This window comes from Triturus cristatus, chromosome 7 (assembly GCF_964204655.1).
Source record: "Triturus cristatus chromosome 7, aTriCri1.1, whole genome shotgun sequence".
NCBI classification, from domain to species: Eukaryota; Metazoa; Chordata; class Amphibia; order Caudata; family Salamandridae; genus Triturus; species Triturus cristatus.
This window is the reverse complement of record NC_140590.1, coordinates 1,736,136,017-1,736,149,906: the sequence shown is the minus strand read 5'-3', so window position 1 is coordinate 1,736,149,906 and position 13,890 is coordinate 1,736,136,017. Positions and strand designations below refer to the sequence as shown.

General features: G+C 46.4%; 1 protein-coding gene and 1 long non-coding RNA gene across 3 annotated transcripts in view; one reads left to right on the top strand and one right to left on the bottom strand.

The window, feature by feature from the left end:
• LOC146812939 (uncharacterized) overlaps nt 1-13,890 on the bottom strand; it is a 280,949-nt gene that overhangs the window by 258,074 nt on the left and 8,985 nt on the right. The window lies entirely within an intron of this gene.
• LOC146812938 (uncharacterized) overlaps nt 3,754-13,890 on the top strand; it is a 156,030-nt gene continuing 145,893 nt past the window's right edge. Inside the window, exon 1 of the long non-coding RNA XR_014966938.1 lies at nt 3,754-3,928. This is a non-coding gene — a long non-coding RNA (uncharacterized LOC146812938). The remainder of the gene's footprint in view (nt 3,929-13,890) is intronic.

Sequence of the window (13,890 nt, the reverse complement as noted above, 5' to 3'; positions counted from 1 at the left end):
TTCTTACTATTGACATCCACAATAATTTGTGAAACTGAGCCAGCTAAGATGGGTTTAGCCCCTGTGGTGCGAAGGTCTGGGGCTTTAAGGCAATTATGCCCATGGAATCAGAGGTATGGTCCAGGGTTTGAAGGTGGTATCAGGGATTCAGTCTGAAGATGTCAGAGGCGAGGGTCTTTGTGAGCCAAGGTCTTAATCGTGGTACGTCTGGCCGTGAATCATCTGGGACCAGAGTTCAGGGTGGTCACTCTGGTCATCTGGATTAAACGGCAATCATTGCTCGGGTTGTCTAGTTCCTGTCTTTATATGGAGGTCTCCGCCCCGACTGCAGAGTCTCTCCAGTCGTTTTTCATAAAATTACATTTGTAGATTACAAATACCAAAAAAGAGTGAACTTGCACAAAAGTGTAAGTTTACCTTTGTGAATCAGGCTCACACTGCCTGTTAGAACTGAAATTAGAGAGTGAAGTGTTGGAGTAAAAATAAACTCTAGATTTCTCCTTCTTCTTGGCAGCAATCACCATTGGTCAATTGTTGTTAACCACCGGTCTGCTGCTCCAAACAGCTATTTAGCTTAGTTTGTAAAAGGTGGAGGGAAGAAGAGAGAGGGGAAAAAGAGGGAGGGAGAGAAGAGAGGGAGCAAGAAGGGAGGAGGGAGGGAGAGGGGAGGAGGGAAGATGATTATTTTCGTGTCTCTACTGTAGGATTAACGTTCAGCAGTCCACGGTTGCTGCTCTGTTTACTTCGGCCTCCACCTGACCCCCAACCTCTTTCCAACCACACATTCAACCTCACCCCCAACCTCTTTCCAGCCACACATTCAACCTCACCTCCAACCTGTTTCCAGCCACACATTCAACCTCACACCCCAACCTCACCCCCCAACCACACATTCAACCTCACACTCCCAACCTCTTTCCAGCCACACGTTCAACCTCACACCCCCAACCACACATTCAACCTCACACCCCAACCTCACCCCCCAACCACACATTCAACCTCACCCCCAACCTCTTTCCAGCCACACATTCAACCTCACCTCCAACCTGTTTCCAGCCACACATTCAACCTCACACCCCAACCTCACCCCCCCAACCACACATTCAACCTCACACCCCCAACCACACATTCAACCTCACACTCCCAACCTCTTTCCAGCCACACGTTCAACCTCACACACCCAACCACACATTCAACCTCACACCCCCAACCACATTCAACCTCACACCCCCAACCACATTCAACCTCACACCCCCAACCACATTCAACCTCACACCTCTAACTTCTTTCCATCCACACATTCAACCTCACACCACCAACCACACATTCAACCTCACACCCCTAACTTCTTTCTAACCACACATTCAACCTCACACCACCAACCACACATTCAACCTCACACCCCAACCTCTTTCCAGCCACACATTCAACCTCACACCCCCCAACCACACATTCAACCTCACACCCCCAACCACACATTCAACCTCACACCCCCAACCACATTCAACCTCACACCCCTAACTTCTTTCTAACAACACATTCAACCTCACACCACCAACCTCACCCCCCAACCACACATTCAACCTCACCCCCAACCTCTTTCCAGCCACACATTCAACCTCACCTCCAACCTGTTTCCAGCCACACATTCAACCTCACACCCCAACCTCACCCCCCAACCACACATTCAACCTCACACCCCCAACCACACATTCAACCTCACACTCCCAACCTCTTTCCAGCCACACGTTCAACCTCACACACCCAACCACACATTCAACCTCACACCCCCAACCACATTCAACCTCACACCCCCAACCACATTCAACCTCACACCCCCAACCACATTCAACCTCACACCCCCAACCACATTCAACCTCACACCTCTAACTTCTTTCTAACCACACATTCAACCTCACACCACCAACCACACATTCAACCTCACACCCCCAACCACATTCAACCTCACACCCCTAACTTCTTTCTAACAACACATTCAACCTCACACCACCAACCTCTTACCAACCACACATTCAACCTCACACCCCTAACTTCTTTCCAACCACACATTCAACCTCACTCACATCCCCAACTTCTTTCCAACCACATATTCAACCTAACATTCCCAACTTCTTTCCTCGCTCCCTGATGCCGCTCATCGGATAATGTACTTTTGTGTTCTTGGTCCCTCTATGACCACACTACACAGTGACCGCTTTAAAGCATCAGGAAGGGAGGCTGGTGTCTGGCTGGGGTAGCACTGTCTGGTCCCCTCGTTCTACTGCTTGGGTGGGATGAGGACCCCCAGACCCTGCAGCAGTGTACATCTGCAGTGATCTCTGACCCTGGTGCTACTGGGGTCAGAGGTTATGGAGGTGGTATGTTCACTCAGATGGTGAGAGTCTACCTGGAGTTATGGCTCGGGGTGACATTCTTCCGGGTCTCTGAGGTGACAGGAGGCAGGGAGATGGGCAGATCCGACGAGAGACGATCCTCGAGTGCCATCGGCGTCTGTGTACGTCACGATGTAAACAATAAGAGCGCGTGCAGAGCAAGGGTGAAAGCCGACTCCTGGCCTGAGGATATGTTAATGAACCAACTCTTACTGCCAGCATGTGTCAATTACAGCATTACGGACCCACGCATGCGTGGGCACGCTTCACAAATACTCATGATATTGGTGACGTGAACCCATCAGGAGTAGCTAGGTCTCCTCGTGTACGCCCTTAAAAACAATGAATTTCTAGCGACACCACTAGGGGTCTCCTGAGTAAGGTTTTGGCAACCTGCACTCGCATGTTTTTTGGAAAATGAATCGATCCTGTGGTGAGGAGGCTTCATGGCACTATCTCCAAGGACAGTGGAATTATGAGATTTTGCGCATGTGGTGTTATCCACATAGTTACGGACTTGCCAAAGTTTACGCACAATCCATTATCTGCAGATTTTAACCCCAAAAAATATTTCTAGCTCAAACGTATCAAAAGTTAGTAAAAATAAGGCTACCTCGGTTGCCACAAAGTGAAGACCCTTTGAAAACGTTGACTGGTCGCCTTTCGTTGCTTAATGCAGTATCTGGGTGTTAAACTGGTACTCGCGATGAGAGCTTTGCTCAGACATATGTAAAAATAATCAGACAGTTTTAGCATGTGTAGAAATAATTAAGCAATACTATCACAAAATGTGCTGCATTATGCTGAATAATGTGCCTTTTCTTGTTGCATAATTTAATTAACCCTGCCGCATAATTCCAGTGACCCTGCCTACATTACGCCCCGAGGAACTTAACACTCGGACACCACTCCTTGGTTTCACGGGTACAGTAACGGTACTCCCAACGATTGTCCTGTGTGCTCGCCTCGGTTTGTGGCACTTCTATTTCTGCAGTCCAAAAGGTTGTGTTGGCGGCGGCAGGCCGCTTTGTGTCTGTCAAGGAAGTGAGATCAGCGAGCTGGGAACGCAGGTGCACAGAGCAACAAGTGTTTGGACGAATCCAAGCTCGGCAGGGGAGGCGGCCGCATATAAACATACCGTGCGGCCTCCTTCGGATTACCTCATGGTCCTCCGAATCACTTGCAGTATTGTCTAAAGTCGTAGATTTGTGTTATTTCATGCGTTTTTATATAGCGCGGACTTTACCCGAAGGTGTCGGAGCGCTTCACAATAGTTGCCAATAACTGGAGATATATGTCAAAGTGGCACGAACCCTGCGCATCGGAATGGTATGAGCCGAGCTGGCACAACCGGACTGGCAACCTAAGGAGTGACTCACCCTATGTAGGAAACACGGGAGTTGGAGCAGCGCTGACCTGTACCCCTGGTGGATGGACACAGCCCCCCCCCCCCCCTCCCCAGACAACCTCGAAGAGCAGAGTGCGTTTGGGGGTGCGCGGCAGCAGAGGCAAGAGGAGTAGAGAAGAGGAGGAAGGTGAGGAAAAGGTGTGTTTGGGGAGGGGCGGGGGAGGTGAGATGCGCCTGAGGGGAGTGGTGCACAATTTCCTGGGAGAGTGGAGAGGAATGCACGGAGTGGGGAGTGAAGAAAGGAAGGAGGAGAGGTCAGAGGGAGAAAAGAGGTTATATAGAGAGGGAGTAAAGGAAGGAAGGGTTGGGGTGAATAAAGTATGAAATAAGAGGAACCGCGGGGCAGAGGAAGGAGGAAGTGCAGACTTGAGCTGAAACGGAGAAAAGAAGAGGCTTCGGAGGCCAGAGAAAGACCCACGGTAGACGAGCGAGTAAAACCAGTGGTCGAAGTGGATTAAAAGTAAGGGAACTGTGACGCTGTGCACAACGGTGGCCGTGCAAGGGGGCAAGGTCAAAGGCGTGGCTAAAAACACAAAATATTCTGTAACCTTCACCTTCAGGTGTGTACATATAAAATATCACACCGCTTAAATGTAAAAAAGGGCGAGTTAATCAGTGGAAATTGCACTATCGTAGTTTATGAAACCTCCATTAGAGATCTGTGTTTGTAACCAGAGAGCCACAGAACAGAATCCTGGGTGGAGCAGTGAGGGGTAGCACCGGCCCCAGCAGCCCCTGTGTTACACCCCTTTAAGAAGCACACACTTCACAGCTCAGCTGCTCAACAGCTCAACTCCTTTCTAACACCACTGGAAAATAATACATCTGGGGCATCAGAAGTGTAGAGTGATTCCATTACTTACAGCCAACATTGGTATTCCGAACTCCCTTTACATTTACAGATCGGCCTGTTGTACAAATTTACATTTCTTTCAGGTAAGCAGGCACCCTGGCAAGAAGGCTTGTTTATCTGTCTGCTCGCCTTCGGTTTCCCAGCACAGAAGGCTCCCTGCATTACACTGCAGCTGAAGCCAGTGGCGGTTGGTGAAATTTGAAAGTGGTGAGCCCTAAAATTATTGCCGTACTGCACTATTGCGAGTGAGTGTAGCGAGCAAGCCCGAAGTCAAAGTGGGTGTGGGGGGAGGGGCCGGGGGTTATCCCCCTCCCCCAAGAAAATTTAGAAGAAAAAAAAAAAAAAAAAAAAAAGAGTGGACAACGGGTGCATTTTCAAGCAAACTTGAGGAAGCAGGGAGGTTAATAAAGCAATATGATTGTATTATTTAGCATTTAAGAAATTGCCAATTTTTATGAGTTCCAGAGGACAATCTTTGCGTATGCTGATTTGGGGGAGGGGGGCATATTGTGCCTGAGCCAGTGGCGGTCGATGAACTTTGAAAGTGGTGTGGCGCATGAACAAGCCATGAGTTTGTCTGCGCATTTCAAGGGAAATGAGGTTTGAAAGGGGCCTCACCCCCAGAAAAAAAAATGTAACATGTGAAAAAAGGTGAATTTTCCTGCACACTTTCGTTAAAAATGTGGCCAAAAGCTAATAGCTTTTACATTCAGGAACCCTCATAAAATATTGTCGCATTCTTCATTGAGAAAGTACACAGTTAATTTTAAGCAAACAAATCCGTACACCAATAAGTCAAAGGCGTGCAATGCAGATACTGAAATGTGGGGAAACATCAATTCATAGAGAAGCATTTTGGATTCACAGGTTTATGTCACATTTGTCGGATGTATGTCACAGTTAACACACAGACTGTCATTAAACCACAAAAAAACAGTGTAACCAGGAAATCACATAGTTAACACACGACAGTTGTGAGACATAAACAGCGCACTCTGAGCAGATCATTTTTCTGGGCCGTGTTTAGCTTCCTTTGAAAGCAGCATCACGGGGGTCCAGCAGCTAAATTACAAGCAGCTTCCGGAAATGACCGAAGTGCCTGCATAAAAACCTTTACAGATTGTACATCATTGCAAATAGAGCTAATCAGGTCACGTCACTGATTCAGAAGCAAACAGCTATCCCACAACACGTTATGCTGCGGGAGTTTTGTAAAGAGGGTCGGAAACGTGATGAGCAATATTTACAATTACTGGGGGCACACAGATACGAGACGACGCCATCTCATCAGAGGCTCTGTGCTCCAGCTGGGCCTCCCATGTAGCAATAAAATGCATGCTGGGAGTTGTAGTCCTCGTTAACTTCAGATCTACAGAAATGAAAACACTCCAAAACATTCATTTTTACAACAACAAAAAAAACAACTCCAGAGCTCTAACATTAAGGCCTTGTGACATGGTTATATGGTAACCCTGGCCAGGGATCAAAAGGCTCACCAAGTCTGCCCCTTTTCTGCCTAGCCACCACACAGATGACGACATGGTCTCCAGAGTTGTCACTTTGCTCTATCAACTACTGCCCTCTCAATAGACCAGCTTCCTGCGAATATATGTCGTTACAACGAATTCCGTTGCAACGCATGCCTTTACCACGCATGCGTTACAACGGAATGATTTTTCCTCGCATAATCTTTACCGCTAATATTCCTTTACCACGCATACTTGCATGGTAATGGAATACTCTTGGTAAAGGTTATACCCCTCCCCTGTACCCTTACGTGATCCCCCTTCCCCCAATACTTTTTTTAATTATCCCTTCCCGTTACCCTCTATATATATATATATATATATATATGTGTTTTTTAAATTTGTATTTCCCTTACCTCTTCACGTCGTCTCTTCGTTCTTCCTTTCTCATAAAACGACGTCGATTTCCTGTCCTTCCCCACGTTATTTTTAGGTCTCGGCTAGCGATGGCTGCACTTGCGCAGTCTCGCTCGCGAGACATAATGACTTGGGAGAAGAGGGGCTTGAACCCGCCCCTCTTCTTCCCTGTTCTCCATTGGCTGGCCTAGTAAATGCTGGCCAGCCATTGGAGAAGAGGTCCCGTCACTCTAATCCTGCCCCGTCCTTTTCGGATCGGGGGGCGTGTTTTTTGCGAGAAGTCTCAGGGAGGAGACAACAGCAAAACACGCCCCCCAATCCGAAAAGGACACTCCCTTTCTCCGAGGCATTTTCTGCTGTGCCTCGGAGAAAGGCGGTGGTGTCCCGGCGTTGCTCCCTCACCTGATCTCCTACTGTACGGCAGGAGCTCTGTGCTTGGCCGCTGAGGTGACGGACCCGCGTCATGGGCAGCGTCCGTGCTCATTCCGTAACCCGGAGTCTCCGCTCCGCTCTAAAACAGCAGGGCGTTAACAGGGAATTAAAGCAGGCGCGCTCCGTTCCCGATATACCCGCAGCACAAAGACATTCGCAGAAAAGCATTCCGACATACCTCCGGCGCATCTCTCATTCCGAGGTATTTCATGGACTTAGATAGCAGAGCTGTTGAGAAGTGCAAGTGTAGCACTATTAAGTATTAGCACTGCTGTAAGACGTGATGAACCAACCGTACAGTCTACCAGTTCAAGCTGTGCTTTCAAAAAATAAAGTAATCCGGGTTGAGTCTCGGCGTCGGCTCAACATCCTGTGATTCTGCGCAAATCACTTAATCTCTCCGTGCCCATGGACAGCGCCTAGAAGAGCGGAGGGGCGGGGCACATCCAAGGTATCCACACAAAGGCGCTGCCCCCCACACCTGACCCCAAGCACAAAGAGCCCTGCTGAATGGGCAAAGTTTGCACTTTAATTTATATCGCCGTTTTTGACTCGGCAGCAAAACATTTAGCCAACATGGCGATCTCTATCAATTAAACAAGCAGGCGTTATCAGGACTCGGTTCGCATGTAACACCAAGTTCACAATTTTCTGTTTCAAAATTTACCTGACACAAAACAAGAAACAACCACTTTTCATCCAGCAAGAAAAAAACCCGCAAACCTTTCGGTTTAATGGTGGGGACGAGAAAGCTACTCCTAAGTGATATGGCGTAGCTACGGGTTATGGTATTTTTTGTAACTTGTGCCTCAACAGGACAATATGGTGAGTTCTCTTCGGGATTACTCAGTAGAGTGAAGCACCCTTAACACTCTTCCAGACACAGACCCCCTCTCTCGTCACAGATCGGACCTTTCGTCGAGCCCCTCACACAGCTTTCCTCCCTCCATTTCCACTTTCACCAAAGCAGGCTCCTCACTCAGCACGGTCTCGGTTTGTCCGTCACCGATGTCCCTGCCTTTCCTTCCCAATGGTTAGCGGTGCTCCCGGGCTTGTATATAGATAGAATAGGTGGGAGAGGCAGTGGTATGAGTTTAGCACCCTAAAACACGAGGTGGACACTAGTTGCCGATCCTTGGAGTGGGTCTAGGCCTCCAAAATATAGAATGGTGTCCACAGCGCCTCTACATACCTCAAATCTGACGGGCGCGTGCACCTCGAAACGCACCTATCCGATGTTTCAGATCAGACCGCTCCTGCGACTTCACTCCTCTAGAGGGCGCTGTTCCTTTGTTGTTTGATCCTAAGAGCTACAAAGCTAAACATACACTTATGTGCATTAGGATAACAGTTAAGTGCCAGGGCCACGGAAATTATGCGACAGGGGGCAACCAAACTATGTGTCGGGAATTACTTAATTATGCGCCAATAAAAGGCAAAATATATTGTGGCACATTTTGTAAAAGTATTGCCTCACATATTTTACATTGTTTATATATGTTAACACTTACGGTTTCATTCACATCATTAGAACCAGTCGGACACCCAAATACAGCAACAAGCAACGAATGACGACCAGTCATACTTTGCAAGGGCCTTCCACTGAGCAGCAACACGGGTTGCGGCGTTTTAGTAACCTGATCCGTTTGGCCTAGAAACAGTTTTTTTTTTTTAAATCAGCAGATTATGCAGCAGGTGATGAATTATGTGGCAAAACCATAATTACGTGGAAAACGCTGCAGCCGCAAAATCCCAGCATTTCAGTGACCCAGATTATATATAGCACGCTTCATAAAGTGCAGACTTTGAATGAAGATATCATTGTAAACTAGCATAGTGAATTAAATAGCTTATGCCGAGATCTATGTAGAACTGCTAGCGCAAAGTTTTCAGTTCGAGAAAAGAGGATTGGGCCTTTCTTCTCTCCGAAGGTCGATATAACGAGCATCCATTTTGATTCAAGGAAATAACCCTTTACAAAAATGTTAAAAGTTAAGTGCTTTCTATAAATTATTTACACTCCTAGAAATCTATTTTATCTCCTACATTTAAAAGCAAATTAGTAAAATGCACCCATTTCACAAGTACATTTAAAACCCGCCTGTTTTAGAGTACCGAAACAGCAAAAGGAAAGGCACCGACCTGAGGCTAAGCAGAGGCACTTTAATAGAATTTTAGTAAAATTATATATTTATAGAAAATTTCTATATAACCAGTCTTAAGGTGCTAATCACTAATAGACCCCACAGATCCTTTCCCATGGACATAAAATAAATGACAGTAAGAAGTACGTGCGCGCCTTTTCTTAGTCCTATGCTAAATGCCTCAGGTGAACTCAAAATTATTAGTTTCAATGTAAAACTGTAGGATTCTTCACAAGGAACGGTCAGCTCTCACTGTCCCCGCCCCAATTTGTGCCGGAAACATGCTGCGCATGCGCACTGAATACAGCACTGGACGTTGGTGATCTGCCAGGAACGATAGTGATCGAGACAATCAAACTCCCTCCACGTGACTTTGGATTGGAGGTTCTTCAACTGAGGACATTCTACAGCACACTTTACACTTTTGAAGCACAAAGTGCCCTGTGAGGCGAGAATAGAGATGAGGGTGCACTATTCTCCCACACACGACACCTGGGAGGAGGGTTGTTATCTCCAGGTATATGGCACCTGAGTGGGGCTCACTTCGTGCACCAGTCCAACAAACAGTAGACCTAGAAGGACAAAGGGCTCTAGAGTGGCTGCACTTCGAAGGGCCTTGGGCGTCCATGCCTAGCAGCTTGATACCACATGTCGAATTAGCGGGCATTTCCCATCAAAGTCATCTCTAAATGTACATGGCGGTCTACACTCCATATTATTTTTAAGTTCATTGTATGTCTTTCCTTGCGATGCTCTACAAGTCAGCCCCACAGTATGCTTTTAAAAGAACAAACCACGTGCACATGCACCTCAGATAGATCTTAAACAGTTGTAATGGTTCATCAACTATACTCAAAACTAAAATTACCTTCTACAGGACACATTAGACAGAGCTCAGTGCAGACAAACGAAACCGTCCAAACATGCCATATGGTTTCCAAAAGCGCTTACCACCACCAATGACTACCCAAGCCTTCAAAACACCGTGTTAGATACAACACCTCACACACATCCAAAAAATGTAAATGTGAACGGGTGTAGAACTTAGGTGGATATCGACGTGCCCACAGCAGCATTCACCCATTACCCTGTACCATCCATCATCAGAGGTGGCCAAGAAGTACACGGGCAGAGCCGAGAGTCTGGCTCGGCTCTGAGAGCCCTGGTATGAGTAGAGCCATGAAAATATTTGGCAAGTGAACCGTGCCACAAACATCAAAAACTGACATAAAGTCTCTTCAAAGTTCAAACAAATATACTTCTTTAGCCTTCGGAACCGTTTCACTTTACTACATCAGATTAGATCACTGCATTGAGAAGCATTTATTCAAAGTTTATAAACCTGAATTTGGTAACATTCACTCTCTCCGCCCTGAGGACAGCGTCACCAGTGAACTAAGAGGCAAGCGCATCTTCATGTGCGCCCAATATGTGGCCTAGAATCTTATTATATACATGGAGAAAGAATAGAGTGCATTAAATCAAACACGAGGGCTTTTGTACAGCGCACATCCTGAACGCATATATTTGAATCTGCTTTCATATGTGCTAATTAAGAAAGAAGGAGGCTTCGTGGAATACGCAATTTGCTACAGATCACTATTTGGTTACGCAGGGAAGCCGGGACTCATCCTAGGTTTTACTCTTCCATGTTGTGCAGTTCAGCCTCCAAATGAATCTTTCTTTCACCCATTGTTACATCAAAGGTTACTGCTTTGTCTTTCTTGTAATTCTTGGCAGATGGGGTTAGAGCACGAGTGGCACCCAGGGGCGTAGCTTGGTCAGCAAGATTAGGGGGGGGGGGTGAGCTTCAGGTTTTCTGACAACCATGCGGGCATACCATGTTAAAACACATTATAATAGAAAAGGTGCAAAAGAGGAGTTTAAGTGACGGTGGAAAGGAAGCGGAGTGCAGACTGTAAGGAGCGCTTAAAACACAATATTTTGTAAAATAACCAACACTTTTGTAAAACAGACGAGAGACAGTGTTTGTGTGGGTGTGATTTGTCTGTGTGGTTATGTAAAACTTCCAGGTGGAATCCGACAGACTACTCACCATACCCAACTGAAAATACCTGTACCCAACTATTTTACTAGAGAATAGAATTATTGGCACCCCAATCACCCCCTACGCTACGCCCCTGGTGGCACCATGTGAAAGGCTGGCACGTTTTTGGTCTGAGGGTCAAAGAGGACCTTGAGCTGAGCTAAAGCCCGGCATCTGACTCGAGCTTACAGGGACTCGCCCAACTCGAACCATCATACAACTGTACATCATACAGGACACTTACCACCCACCAATCCCCATCATACAACAGTTCATCATACAGGACACTTACCACCCACCAATCCCCATCATACAACAGTACATCAAACAGAACACTTACCACCCACCAAACACCATCATACACAGTATATCATACAGGACACTTACCACACACCAAACATCATCCTACAACAGCGTATCATACAGGACACTAACCACCCACGAACACCATCATACAACAGCGCGTCATACAGGACACTTACCACCCACCAATCCCCATCATACAACAGTACATTAAACAGGACACTTACCACCCACCAGACCCCATCATACAGCAGTACATTAAACAGGACACTTACCACCCACCAGACCCCATCATACAACAGTACATTAAACAGGACACTTACCACCCACCAGACCCCATCATACAGCAGTACATTAAACAGGACACTTACCACCCACCAGACCCCATCATACAACAGTACATTAAACAGGACACTTACCACCCACCAGACCCCATCATACAGCAGTACATTAAACAGGACACTTACCACCCACCAGACCCCATCATACAACAGTACATTAAACAGGACACTTACCACCCACCAAACACCATCATACACAGTATATCATACAGGACACTTACCACACACCAAACATCATCCTACAACAGCGTATCATACAGGACACTAACCACCCACGAACACCATCATACAACAGCGCGTCATACAGGACACTTACCACCCACCAATCCCCATCATACAACAGTACATTAAACAGGACACTTACCACCCACCAGACCCCATCATACAGCAGTACATTAAACAGGACACTTACCACCCACCAGACCCCATCATACAGCAGTACATTAAACAGGACACTTACCACCCACCAGACCCCATCATACAACAGTACATTAAACAGGACACTTACCACCCACCAGACCCCATCATACAGCAGTACATTAAACAGGACACTTACCACCCACCAGACCCCATCATACAGCAGTGCATCAAACAGAACAATTTCCACCCACTAAACCCCATCATGCAACAGTACATCATACAGGACACTTTCCACCCACCAAACAGTGCAGTTACATCAGCAGGTGTAGATCAGGCTAGAACTGCATCAGCAAATGCCTCAAATTAATTAACTTACAAGAAATCTAATGGGCAACGCACAAGCCAAACAACCAAGTTAGCACGTAAGCACCTACACCATAACCCTGGCCACACCCAACAAACTTATAAAGGGAGACTCAAAGAAAATCCAATGCTGCCATGGTTTGGCTACCTGCTAAAGTGTGGAGAGTTCAACAGTCCCAAAGAAATGATCGAAAAAAAGTATTTTGTCATCACTATCAACCTATAAAACATCTGAAAAGCAACAGATGATGAAGGCAATTAATAAAATGCAATTTTGCATGGTGCATCACTTTTCATAGCATCCATTTTCCTTTATACCTTTTGCTTAATTTCATCATTGCATCCTGCTCGTGGCAAGTAAACTGCCATACGTCATGGCGAGTCTCCTTAGGATGAGAGAGGGTGGCAAGAGTCCACACAACTTCAGTCTCAGGCAGTATCACTACAGAGCCAGGAATATTTTGTAGGCTTCTACAAGAATTACGAGCACCTTAGGTTCAGAACGGCAGGTACATTACACCAATGGTACATGTTAGACACTCAGACTGCGGCCATAATTATCACTCAAATATCAGCATTACAAATATATATTTGGAAATGCAATCTATATCCACTAGCACCATCTTCATATTTTATGGAAGTACCGACATTTTGCTATTGTATTAAAATCCAGACCTTATAGTTTATTAAAAAAACATAAGCCATGAAATAGCAGCTTTTCGTTTTTAGTAAATACATTTGGTTCCCAGTCGTTCAAACACATGCAATTGAAAAATGTCCACATAACAGAATAAAATAACCCCTTACGTAGGAGTTTGCGGAGTTCCGCGAAGTGACCAAAAAACGCAGCTGCGCTAAGTGAAATTCCGCTAGTGGCAGAGTGCATTAGATCGTGCCGTTTATGCTGATTTTTAGCGTCAGGTGTTTGCCCAGTGCAGGAAAATCAGTGCGAATGTCACCATGCACAGCGGAAGAGGGCACTGTTTTTTCTGCCACTACAGTAGATTTTCTACTCTTGCGGCAACTTCGTCAACACGAACGGATGGTTTTTCAACGCGAGCAGTCGCGACCATCCGCGACCACCTGCTTTGAGAAATCTTGCTGGGTGGTGGCCTAGTGTTGGATTTTCCTCGCTCACCAACTTAACATTGGCGATCGTGGAAAAAACTCCACGCCGCAAACGGAACGCTGCGTGCTCCGCGGAGCGAGGAAAACTTCACTAACGAAGGAGAATTCACTGCCCAGGCCTAGTTATACCTCCAATGCCCAGCTACAATTATTTAACAAGCATTTACAATGCAATGGTCTCGGCATTGGTAAAGTTAGAGCTATTGGCATTGCTCATGACATTATTTTTGTTTAT